At 45.0% G+C, this 12,068-nt stretch overlaps 1 protein-coding gene across 5 annotated transcripts in view; it reads right to left on the reverse strand.

Annotated features, from left to right (window-relative positions):
* Positions 1-12,068, reverse strand: part of ZMYND11 (zinc finger MYND-type containing 11) — a 191,648-nt gene that overhangs the window by 143,579 nt on the left and 36,001 nt on the right. The window contains exon 2 of one of the 5 annotated variants that reach the window (XM_082259457.1): positions 4,290-4,345. The exons of the other annotated variants lie outside the window; for them this stretch is intronic. The gene's annotated coding sequence lies outside the window, so the exon portion shown is untranslated. The remainder of the gene's footprint in view (positions 1-4,289; positions 4,346-12,068) is intronic. 5 annotated transcript variants of the gene reach the window in all.

Below are 12,068 nucleotides of genomic sequence, written 5' to 3' on the forward strand. Positions count from 1 at the left end.
CTTGCCTTTGGATTGCGACCGAAAGGCACGAAAGGACCCCTGAGCGGGTCTAAACGAGGATCATCTTTTACCGCAAAAAGACTTATTCTTGTGAGTGTGGGGGAAAAGAGCGCTCTTACCCCCGGAAACTCCCTGTATCAGAGTATCCAAAGCCTCGCCAAAAAGGCGAGATCCCACGTAGGAAAAAATAGTCAGCGTCTTGCGAGAAGCTTGGTCAACAGACCAATTCTTCAGCCACATCAGACGACGGTTCAACATCGCTACACTGGATAGGCGCGCCGCCCAGGGGACCAAAACAAAGTCCGCATCACAAAAGTACATGACACCTTGATGAATTTGATCCACCATAGCCAATGCGGTCAGTGGAGCTGAATCAGCCACCAGGGTGCCCTGCGTCCAATCCGCAATAGCATGGGCCGCCATGATGGAAGCAAAACTAGGCTTCAGCACAGAACCAGCAGGAGATAAACTCAGCAGGAATCACAGTAGGCTTATTCAAAAAACGGCCACCACGTGATCCACCTGAGGCGGCACACACCAACGCTCGTCGGTGGGGGGCGCAAACGGATAACGCAGTTTGAACTTCTTTGGCACAGTAAAGGGCTACTTTAAATCGCGCCATTGCTCATCAACAGCGTGATGAAATCCCGCAGGGCAGGGAAAAAACCTGCGCTGGTTTGCGTTTCCTCTGCGCCCCATTGATCAACTCATCCATGAGTGCAAGCTCTTCAGGCGAGCCGGGGGGAGAAGTATCAACCCCTTCTACCTCAGCCTCCCCCTCAGACCCCATAAGGTCCAGAGATGAGCGAGACCCTCAGAAGAGCACGCCAGCTCCAGCAGCCACATCGCCTTTTGAATCAAAGGAACTGGACACCCTGACCCTGTATGCGGATCGTTCAGCCATCAGCATTCACTCAAGGAAAAAACACCACATTCAGTCAGATCGGCTCCATCGGGGAGTGCAGCAGCCCCCCGGACCCCCACCAGGGCGGGGGGAAAACATGCTATCCAGAGCGTCCATGCCTCAGCACAGAAAAAGCACTAAAGGCACTGGCCCTTTAAAGCACGGCGAGCGCCGCTCACCGCACACCGCTGCCTGCACCGATCCCACATGGACAGATCACACTGAGCAAAAATCACAGGACGAGGATGTAAAAACCTGGAGAGACACACCAGACTGCTGCCACCGATCGCTGTTCCCCGAGAGGGAAGTGATGCAATGCTGCCTGACAGATATCTCCTATGAAGGCTCTGGTAAAATGGCCGCTCGGCTGGAGGAGAAGGCTACAGTAAAATGGCGCCGACATGTGCTCGGCCGAGCACCGCCCGCCAAAATGGCAGCGAATGGCGCCAAAACACGGCGCTGCACAGAGGCAGGGCCAGTCATCTCAGCATTCAGGCAAAGAAAATGGCGGATCGCCGCAGCGACCGCCGCACACACACGTCTGCACACAAAAAACTGCACCCAGAGCATATTCACAGCAGAGCAGGATGGCCCCCCCTCGCAGCCCACAGGCAGTATAGCCACACAGGGATCAGACAGGGAGCCCGCAGTTACACAGACATGGGGGGTGATACACAGCCACAGACTGACACCCACACAGAAGGTCCCCACACAGAAAGGTGCTTACCATACCGGATGGCGTGGGGGGCCATCTCCAGCGACCAAACCGCTATACTGAGGACAGGGAGTGTTGTAGCCAGGACGCAGTGGACTGCGGTGCGAAACCGCAAATGGCGTCCGGTGAGGTAGCCACCTCACAGGCAGCATCCCTGCAGCAAACAGGGATGGGTCGTTCAATATGCCAGGGTAAAACCTAAGCTGAACGCTCGATTGCAGGCTGGGGAAACCCCTGGCACTCAGCCCTGGGATCCAGGGAAGCCAGTCCGAGACCCAGCTCCACATAATCATCTTCATCCAAAGAAAACTAAACTAAGGCTGATAAAATAACAGCTAAGTAAAAGAAAGAGAAAAATACTTGAAATAAAATCAAAAAAGGAAAGAAGGCCGAGACTGAAAAGCCCCAGCACAGGAACAGCCAGCTAACTCCTAAGCTAGGTAAGATCAAACTGAGTTGAGGATGCTGGAAGCAGGGAGGTATTGACTGAGGGGACCGCCCCCTAGGGGTGTGATATGCTAAAAGCTTTTATATTAACAAATCTTGTTGCCTAGCTACTCCTACGGAGCAAAGGTCAATACCCATTGGTGAAGATTATGAAGGGGCGGCGACTGTCGGAGGACGTAAGAGAAATATATTTTTAAATGTAATAAGTTAGTTACACCCAAGCACAAAAAATCCCCCACCCCCACCCCCACATATACGCACGTACAAAAACTGCATGCGTCGGGCACCTACGCCCGATGAAAGAAAGTGAAAAAGGACATACATTTTATTTGGGTACAGTGTTGCACGACCGCGCAATTGTAAGTTAAAGTAATGCAGAGCCGTAGCGCAAAAAAAATGGCCTGGTCATTAGGGGGGGTAAAACCTTCCGGTCCAGAAGTGGTTAATAAAAAAAGGCAGAAGCAGCCAACAATTTGTAAAAAAAAATTACACATGCGTTTGCAATTTCAATGACTTTTCTAAATTATTTTTTTTCTTAATAATTATGCAATAGCATTATTTGTTGTTTTCATATTTGCCTGGAGTTTATCTATAAAGCAAGTCCTGATAAAAGTCAAGAGAAAAAGATAGCAGCACACAAAAAAAACACATGGAACCAATGACTGCCAACAATAAATCAATAATTCTAAATGTGCGTTACATGAGGTTTAACCAACAAAGCAGGGGTAGGGAACCCTGGAGAGCTGATGTTCTACCTGAATACCATAGAAGAGTTTCAAGTGGAGTTCCACCCATTTTAGTCACTTTAGATCTATGTAATCCCCTTTAAAACGACTTTTACCAATGGAAAGTTTTTTTTTTTTGTTGTTGCTAGTAAATACCTGATTTTCTGCTTTATTTATCCTCTTCTCACTTCCGGGTCCGGTCGGCAATTACGTCATTCGGCGATTCGCAGTGTATGCTGGGATGTATCTCAGGGAATGAAATCTCGCATTATTACACAGGAGATGAGCTGTACTGCGTGTTCTGCTGTATGTATGTAGTGTATTGAGGCCGTGCTCCGCTCCGCCTCCGCCCCCTCTCAGTGAGCTGTATGTATGTAGTGTATTGAGGCCGTGCTCCGCCCCGCCTCCTCTCAGTGAGCTGTATGTATGTAGTGTATTTAGGCCGTGCTCCGCCCCGCCTCCTCTCAGTGAGCTGTATGTATGTAGTGTATTGAGGCCGTGCTCCGCCCGCCTCTGCCCCGCCTCCTCTCAGTGAGCGAGGACTGAAAGCATTATATCCTCACTGAGCTCACTGAGAGGAGGCGGGGCGGAGCACAGCCTCAATACACTACATACATACAGCTCACTGAGAGGAGGCGGGGCGGAGGCAGGGAAGAGCACGCAGTGCAGCTCATCTCCTGTGTAACAAAGCGAGATTTCATGCCTCCCAGCACACACTGCGAATTGCCGAATGACGTAATCGCCGACCAGACCCGGAAGTGAGAAGAGGATAAATAAAGCCTCTGATTCCTTTTGTTCCAAATTGTAGTGTAACTGTAATGTCTGCCCTCATTTTGTTAAGCGCTGCGCAAACTGTTGGCGCTATATAAATCCTGTATAATAATAATAAAGCAGAAAATAAGGTATTTACTAGCAACAAAAAAAAAAAAACTTTCCATTGGTAAAAGTCGTTTTAAAGGGGATTACATACATCTATGTAATCCAATTTATTAAAAATGGGTGGAACTCCACTTTAATGATAAGAAGATAACCTAACTAGAAAATGCATAGTTCAGAGGTCAGTAGTTAGTAACACAGTGTGCAGAGTAATGCAGTAGTAATGCAGAGTTCAGTAGTAAAGCAAAGGTCAGAAGTCAGTAGTTTATAACAAAAAGTGCAGGAAATGTAGAATGCAGCGGTATGTAACAGTACAGAGTTCAAGAGCAACTAATACCCATCTTCAATCAGAAGCATAAAATGCCCCCCTTCCTAAGCTAAAATCACCTGCGGCACAAATGCTCACCTCCCCCAAAATTCACACACCAGACCTCAGATGGCGTATTGCCCAGCAGATTGAGGGAAGTCCTCTCAGGTCTCAGCTTGGGTGTGTCATATAGGGGGCCAAAGAGGAACCCAGGACTTCCCTCGGCTCTGCAATGCCTATTACCACTCTGATCTGAGAGGTGCAGGCTGGGCCAGGAGGTGAGTTTCTGACTCTTGCAATACAGAGAATAATTACCTTTGTTACAGTTTCATGCAGACACAGAGGATTCAATCGAAGGGAGAATGCTGATCCTGTGGGTGAAGAGGGTGATGGTGTAAATGAAAAATGAACAATGATGAACAGAAATTATAATCTTCAGCATTACAGACAAGCAAAACAACTGGGATCGATTCCCCTGACAGCTACATGAGAAAAAAAAAAGAAACACATGGGTTTTGTTATGCATTGCAGAGAACAATGACCACAAACTGCATACATTCTTGAGCCGCAGCAGGCAACCAACTAAATCAAGGGTTTTACATTTTGCCCCAGACGGTTTTCAAAGTTGGTCAGCAGTATTATTTCTAATTTAAATGACCAAGTAATGAAATTGTATAGTGTTTTTTCTACAAGATTCTAATACAGCAACGCTAAAACCACCAACACCTGGGCCTACACTACTACAATATACATCTCTAGAACACCAGGCGGCACCATCTATTCCAAATATATTAGAAGCGATGGCCTGTATCATTTGCTTTTAATTTATTTATTTTTTTCTGGACAAAATTTTTACAATCTGTGCTACAAAGGTAACATTAGAGGCCCTCCACTCCAACATATTTGAAATAAGTACCTATGCTTACCCCACTGCACTTGGGGAGTGCTCACTAATTAACACTGCCTCCTTGGTTACACTGCCATGCCATAGGATGACCTCAGGCCTGGGAAGGCATGCTTTCTATATTAATATACTCCTCCCTGGCTATGACACACTACCATCCCCAGCCAGGACCAGGATTTCTTGTTATACAGGACCTATAGTCTTTTAATGCGTTATGGGACTCCTTCACACGTGAGGTTGGGGGGGATGGAGGGCTAGTAAAACCCTGTGGCTAAGCTGCACTTTTGCTACCCCTTTTAGATATAGAGGCCACAGCGGGGGAGGGGGCCGTGTACATAGGCTGCGGCAAGAATTATACCCCGTCACTTTAAGTGAATGGGGCTGCTCTGCAAACTCCCTGCAACCACATGCAATGCAAGCGGTTGCAAAGAACCAGTGTGGGTTTCAAGGGGTTAAAGCAGGTGGTGAGGAAGCGATCCATTTCTTCTCATTGTCTGTCAAATGCTCTTCAGAAAACACCTTAAGTGTGAACGAGCCCATAGGGCTCTTTCATACAGCCATTAAATTATAAAGGTACCTATAACAAGCATTATTAAACCTACAGCGTTAAATGAGGATTTTGGATGTGTTGCACAAGTCCTGTCAGACAACACTCCCAAAAATGCCCTGTGAGATGCTTTCAACAGGCTGAAATAGGAAATGATCACTTTTTGAACTTTGCAACCTTAAAAACTTGACCTCCGGAAGATCTACCCCCCTGCATGACGAGGCCATTTTTTTTTTGTGTTTGCGATACGGCACTGTGTTACTTTAACCCAATATTGTGCGGTCGCGCGACACTGTACCCAAATAACATTTATGGAATCTTTTTTCCCCCTCAAATAGAGTTTTCTTTTGGTGGTATTGAACCACCTCCGAGGTTTTAATTTTTTGCACTATAAACAAAAAAAAAATTGACAATTTAAAAAAAAAAAAAAAATCAATATGTTTTACTTTCTGCTAGAATACATATCTAATAAAAAATAAATAAATAACATTTCTTTATAAAGTTAGACCAATATGTATTCTGCTACATATTTTTGGTATAAAAAAAATTACAATAAGTGTATTTTGATTGAAGATGCTATAACGCCCGCAGAAACCAAACTATGGGAAATATTTATCAAATTTTTTTATACTAGTAATGGCAGCAATCAGCGACTTATAGCAGGACTGCGATATTGCGGTGGACATTCTGACCAGTGGTGGCCGGTGCGTTGGGGGCGCCGCCCCCTGCTATCCATGCTTCACGCCCCCTAATCGGCATGCGGGGCACCGGATGCATGGAGTTCAATGGGGCTTTTTTTTTTTTTTTTTAGTCATTTTAGTCATTCTGTTTTGGCTTCAGTACCTTCCGAATCACATACATGAGGCAAATAGAGTGAGAAGATTATTTCTTTTTTTTCCCCCTGACTCATGGATAACCTGCTTGTTCTAAGTCTATGAAGTCAAGAGTCACACAAGGGCAATTGGCATTTTCAAATTGTGGCTGGATGGCGGCCACTGTATTTCTATTATAAGAGCTATAATATTTTACATACCTTGTTTCTATGTGTATTTGTGATTCTACACCTCCTTCCTGGGTCAACTGATTGCCTCCCATGGCTTTCAATACCATTTCTTGATGGAACCCAAATTGATCTCTCCCCCCAGCTCACTCCATCACTAATTTACTGACAGACATATCAACCTGGATTGTCACACCACTTCCTCAAACTCAATCTATCCAAAATTGAGCTCATAATATTTCCTCCCTCATGTGCCCCTTTCACTAACTTCTCTGTCAGGAACAATTGCACAACCATCAGCCCACTCCTGCACCGCAGGGTGCTAGGTGTAATTCTGAACCCTGAATTGTCCTTTCGGCCCCACATCCGATCACTGTCAAAATCTTGCCTCCGCAACATCTCCAAAATACGCCCCTTCTTCACCAATGACACAGCAAAGCCTCCAATTCACTCCCTATTCATTTCTCGCCTCACTTATTTTAACTCTCTCCTCATTAGCTTACCTTTACATAGGATATCTCCCCTTCAGTTCATCATGAATGCTGCCACCAGACTCAGCCACCTTACTAACCATTCAGTGTCTGCTACCCCTCTGCCAATCCCTACACTGGCTTCCCTCCACCCAACGAATAAAATTCAAAAAATACTAACAACAACTTACAAAGTCATCCACAGCCCCCAGATACATTACTAACCTAGTCTCAAAATACCAACCAAATCTTTCTCTGTGTTCTTTCCAAGACCTTCTGCTCTCTAGCTCCCTTATCACCTCCTCCCATGCTTGCCGCCAGGACTTCTCCAGAGTCTCTCCCATTCTCTGGAACACTGTACTCCAAGCTGTCAGACTATCTCCTACTCTGTTCACTTTAAAGGCGATCTCTGTTCACTTTAAAGGCGATCTCTGAAAACCCTTTTCTTCAGAGAAGCCTATCCTGCCCTACCTAGCAACTGTACTTTTATTTTCTTCAGCAGAACATCCCCCACAGTTAGATTGTAAGCTCTAATGAGATGGGCCTACATTCCTCCTGCATTGAATTGTATTGTAACTGTACTGTCTACCCTCGTGTTGTAAAGCTCTATGCAAACGGTTTGTGCTATAATAAACCTGTATAACAATTTTAAATGTACTTGGAACAGCCATATTTGTACATTACATGGGCAAACCGTTTTTTTCTTTTATCTCAACAAAAGGGAATGACTGAAAAACAACAGACTCCGTACAATGCATAATAATTTCCAAACACCCACAATGCACCTGGTAGCAAGAGATTATTTCACCTTTGCCTTTGACAGAAGTGACACAATGAGGTTCAGAACACAATTTTGTATTCAAGTTAAGAGTTTTTTTGTTGTTTTATTTAAGCAAAATTGGGGCATTTGCTGTGCCGACATGCGCCTGTGAAGTGTAATTTTAAAAGTGAGGTCCACTTCAATGGCTGAAGAGAGAAAGATCTTAGTTACTGGCAACTACCGGGCAGCATTCCTTAACCCACCTACTGAATATCTCAAGCGAGAGACTCGACTAGGATTTTTTGACACTTGTGCAGAGACCTGCGTTATTCTGCATTAGAAAAAAACAGAAACCAATTGTTTTCTATGTGCCCTGTTCACACTTGGACAAAGCCTTTGGGTAAATTGCGGTGCAGAAATCTGCAAAATGTTTACATTCTCTGGTCCTGCATCACAGTAAACCCACAGCTCGGTTTCTTCCTGCTGAGCTATGGTGCATAGAAATGAATGAGAGGTCCCACCAATGTTTCAATAATGTTATAAAACCAAAAAAGGAAACTGTGATCTGCATTTTTTCTGTTTTTTTGTACAGGAAGTGTGAATGAGTCTTCAAATTTTGCAGACAAGTGATAATTAAAGTGACATTAAACCTTACGTTTTCTTTTGTATTAAAAAAAATCAACATGTTCTACTTACCTGCTCTGTGCAATGGTTTTGCACAAAGCAGCCCGATCCTCTAGTGTCCCCGCCGGCACTCCTGGTTCGATGAATGCCCCCATAGCAAGCAGCTTGCTATGGGGTACTCGTGTGTGCTTGCTCCCAATAGCTCCTGCTGCTATCAATCTGCCAGTGAGGAAGGAGACAGAAGCGAGAGTCGCTGCTGTTCTGCACGTCGCATGATCTGGATCAGGCTCAAGTATAAGGGGAAGGGGGGAATCGTACAGTAAAGAAGGTTTTTTACCTTATGCATTGAATGCATTAGGGTAAAAAACCTTAAGGCTTCGGAACCACTAAGTTGTGGGGGATATTCTGTGTACAAGAGCCCCATACAGCAGAATGATGATGAAAACTACAGCTCGGGGTCACCCATGGCTAAAATGTTAACAAGAACTCAGTTGTACTAACTGAAATATTCATGTTGCCATTGCAGACCTATACAAAGAATACTGGATGCCTGGTTGTTTCTGGTTTCAATAACCTCCAAGCCAATGACCTGGAACAAGTAGGCAGATTAGACCAGGGGTCCACAACCCCCAAGTCGCAGACCGGTGCTGGTCCGTGGCCTGTTGACGGGCAAACAAGCAGGTGGTGAGTAATAACCACGGTCCGCACAGAGCTATCATAGACCGCGGTCGCCGCTCACTTCCTGCTGTGCGGCCATGCCTGTGTCCCCTCTCCTAGCTGCTGCCTCCACCTGGCTGATGATGTCATCCTATCAGCAGGGCAGGGGGCTGGAGGAGCTGCTGAGAGAGCTTCTCCTGCCCTCTGCCCTGCTGATAGGATGACATTGCCAGCCGGGCAGGTGGAGGAGCTGGGAGAGGACACAGACTGATATCAGCCTCTGCCCTGCCAAAGGTAGGGGTTCTGTGCAAGGAAGGCAGTGATTTGGAAGGGGAAGTGTGATGTTAGAGAGGAAAGGGGGAGGGGCAGATTGCAGGGACACTGATGAAAGAAGCTGCGATTGCTAGAGGAATTGTAAGGGGGACTGCACTGTAATCATTACAGTGCCACTTTACAGTGCAGTCCCCTTTACATTACAGTGCTCCCTTTAGTAGTCTTCTTTACATCACAGCCCCCCTTTACAGAGCAGACCCGTTAAGGTAATGTATGTAATGTTAATTTACAGGGGCACTGTAAAAGAGGACTGCACTGTAAAGACGCACTGTAATGTAAAGGGGGCTGTGATGTGAAGGTGAACCGAGGACACTGGTGGACTGTGGACACTGATACAAAAGGGGGACTGTGCTGCAAAGGGGGGAGGGGGTTAGGGTGTGAAGGGGGGCAGAGGACAGACTCCATGAATATCCCATCCCCCAACTTATCCACCGCAACCATACCCCCCAGGAAAATTGGCTGCCGTAAAATTGGTTCCTGGTGCCAAAAAGGTTGGGGACCACTGGATTAGAAGCGATCTGTACTTTTGCACCAGGTCTTAAAATTACTGAAACCAGACAGCCCAGCAACTAGCATTTTAAGAAGGCAGCAATAGAAACTATTATATTCTCATAGTTCAGCTTTCCTTTCGTGAGCAAGAGTTTTTTTTATTCTTGCCTACGTTTCCACTTAGCTTTCCTTAGCAAAGGAAGATTATAGATCAATTGCTATGGTAAAATTTCCATTAGTTACCTAGGCTCAAAGTATAATCTGTCTTTCCCTCCACTACTGTATAAGAAAAAAGCTTTTGTTCTACACATGCTTTAAATCCTTTTTCTTGCAAAGGAGTAACAGGAGTCTAATTTGGATGTGACAGTTCCTCTTTAACCTTTCCCCTTAACAAATGAGATTTGCTATAATCCTGACTACATAAGGCAATTATAAGGGCAGTGCAAGAACCCATATAAAACATCAACATATGATGCATAGAAGCTCTCCACTACAATGGGCTAGGTTTACATCCTGCTGCAACAATAAACAGGATTCAGTGCAAGCCTAATTAAATCAGGAAATGCAAACAATCATCCAAAGCCGACACAATCGGTTCATCTAAAAGTAATCAGAATTAAAGAAAGAAAAAAAAAGGGGGGGGGGGGGGTAGGTTGTTACCACTTAATTTATCCTGGAAGCTGGTTACTCAAATAATGCCTACCAACTGCTAAACTGCACAGCATACATAAAGCCCAACACCAGCTTGGGCAAAAAACAAAAACTGTGTCCAAGGCAGGTTATAAAAAAAAAAAAAATGTATCTTTTGCTGCAATAATCACCACCTGTCCTTCGCAAACTCACAGTGGTTCTAAAGTTAAAAGGGATTGTAAAGGCGAAAGGTTTTTATCTTATCCAGTTCCGAACCGCCCACCGTATATATTATATATACAGGGAGTGCAGAATTATTAGGCAAATGAGTATTTTGACCACATCATCCTCTTTATGCATGTTGTCTTACTCCAAGCTGTATAGGCTCGAAAGCCTACTACCAATTAAGCATATTAGGTGATGTGCATCTCTGTAATGAGAAGGGGTGTGGTCTAATGACATCAACACCCTATATCAGGTGTGCATAATTATTAGGCAACTTCCTTTCCTTGGGCAAAATGGGTCAAAAGAAGGACTTGACAGGCTCAGAAAAGTCAAAAATAGTGAGATATCTTGCAGAGGGATGCAGCACTCTTAAAATTGCAAAGCTTCTGAAGCGTGATCATCGAACAATCAAGCATTTCATTCAAAATAGTCAACAGGGTCGCAAGAAGCGTGTGGAAAAACCAAGGCGCAAAATAACAGCCCATGAACTGAGAAAAGTCAAGCGTGCAGCTGCCAAGATGCCACTTGATGGCCATATTTCAGAGCTGCAACATCACTGGAGTGCCCAAAAGCACAAGGTGTGCAATACTCAGAGACATGGCCAAGGTAAGAAAGGCTGAAAGACGACCACCACTGAACAAGACACACAAGCTGAAACGTCAAGACTGGGCCAAGAAATATCTCAAGACTGATTTTTCAAAGGTTTTATGGACTGATGAAATGAGAGTGAGTCTTGATGGGCCAGATGGATGGGCCGTGGCTGGATTGGTAAAGGGCAGAGAGCTCCAGTCCGACTCAGACGCCAGCAAGGTGGAGGTGGAGTACTGGTTTAGGCTGGTATCATCAAAGATGAGCTTGTGGGGCCTTTTCGGGTTGAGGATGGAGTCAAGCTCAACTCCCGGTCCTACTGCCAGTTTCTGGAAGACACCTTCTTCAAGCAGTGGTACAGGAAGAAGTCTGCATCCTTCAAGAAAAACATGATTTTCATGCAGGACAATGCTCCATCACACGCGTCCAAGTACTCCACAGCGTGGCTGGCAAGAAAGGGTATAAAAGAAGAAAAGCTAATGACATGGCCTCCTTGTTCACCTGATCTGAACCCCATTGAGAACATGTGGTCCATCATCAAATGTGAGATTTACAAGGAGGGAAAACAGTACACCTCTCTGAACAGTGTCTGGGAGGCTGTGGTTGCTGATGCATGCAATGTTGATGGTGAACAGATCAAAACACTGACAGAATCCATGGATGGCAGGCTTTTGAGTGTCCTTGCAAAGAAAGGTGGCTATATTGGTCACTGATTTGTTTTGTTTTTGAATGTCAGAAATGTATATTTGTGAATGTTGAGATGTTATATTGGTTTCACTGGTAAAAATAAATAATTGAAATGGGTATACTGTATATTTGATTTTTGTTAAGTTGCCTAATAATTATGCACAGTAATAGTCACCTGCA

Source organism: Pelophylax lessonae (assembly GCF_965119305.1).
Source record: "Pelophylax lessonae genome assembly, chromosome: 5".
NCBI lineage: Eukaryota > Metazoa > Chordata > Amphibia > Anura > Ranidae > Pelophylax > Pelophylax lessonae.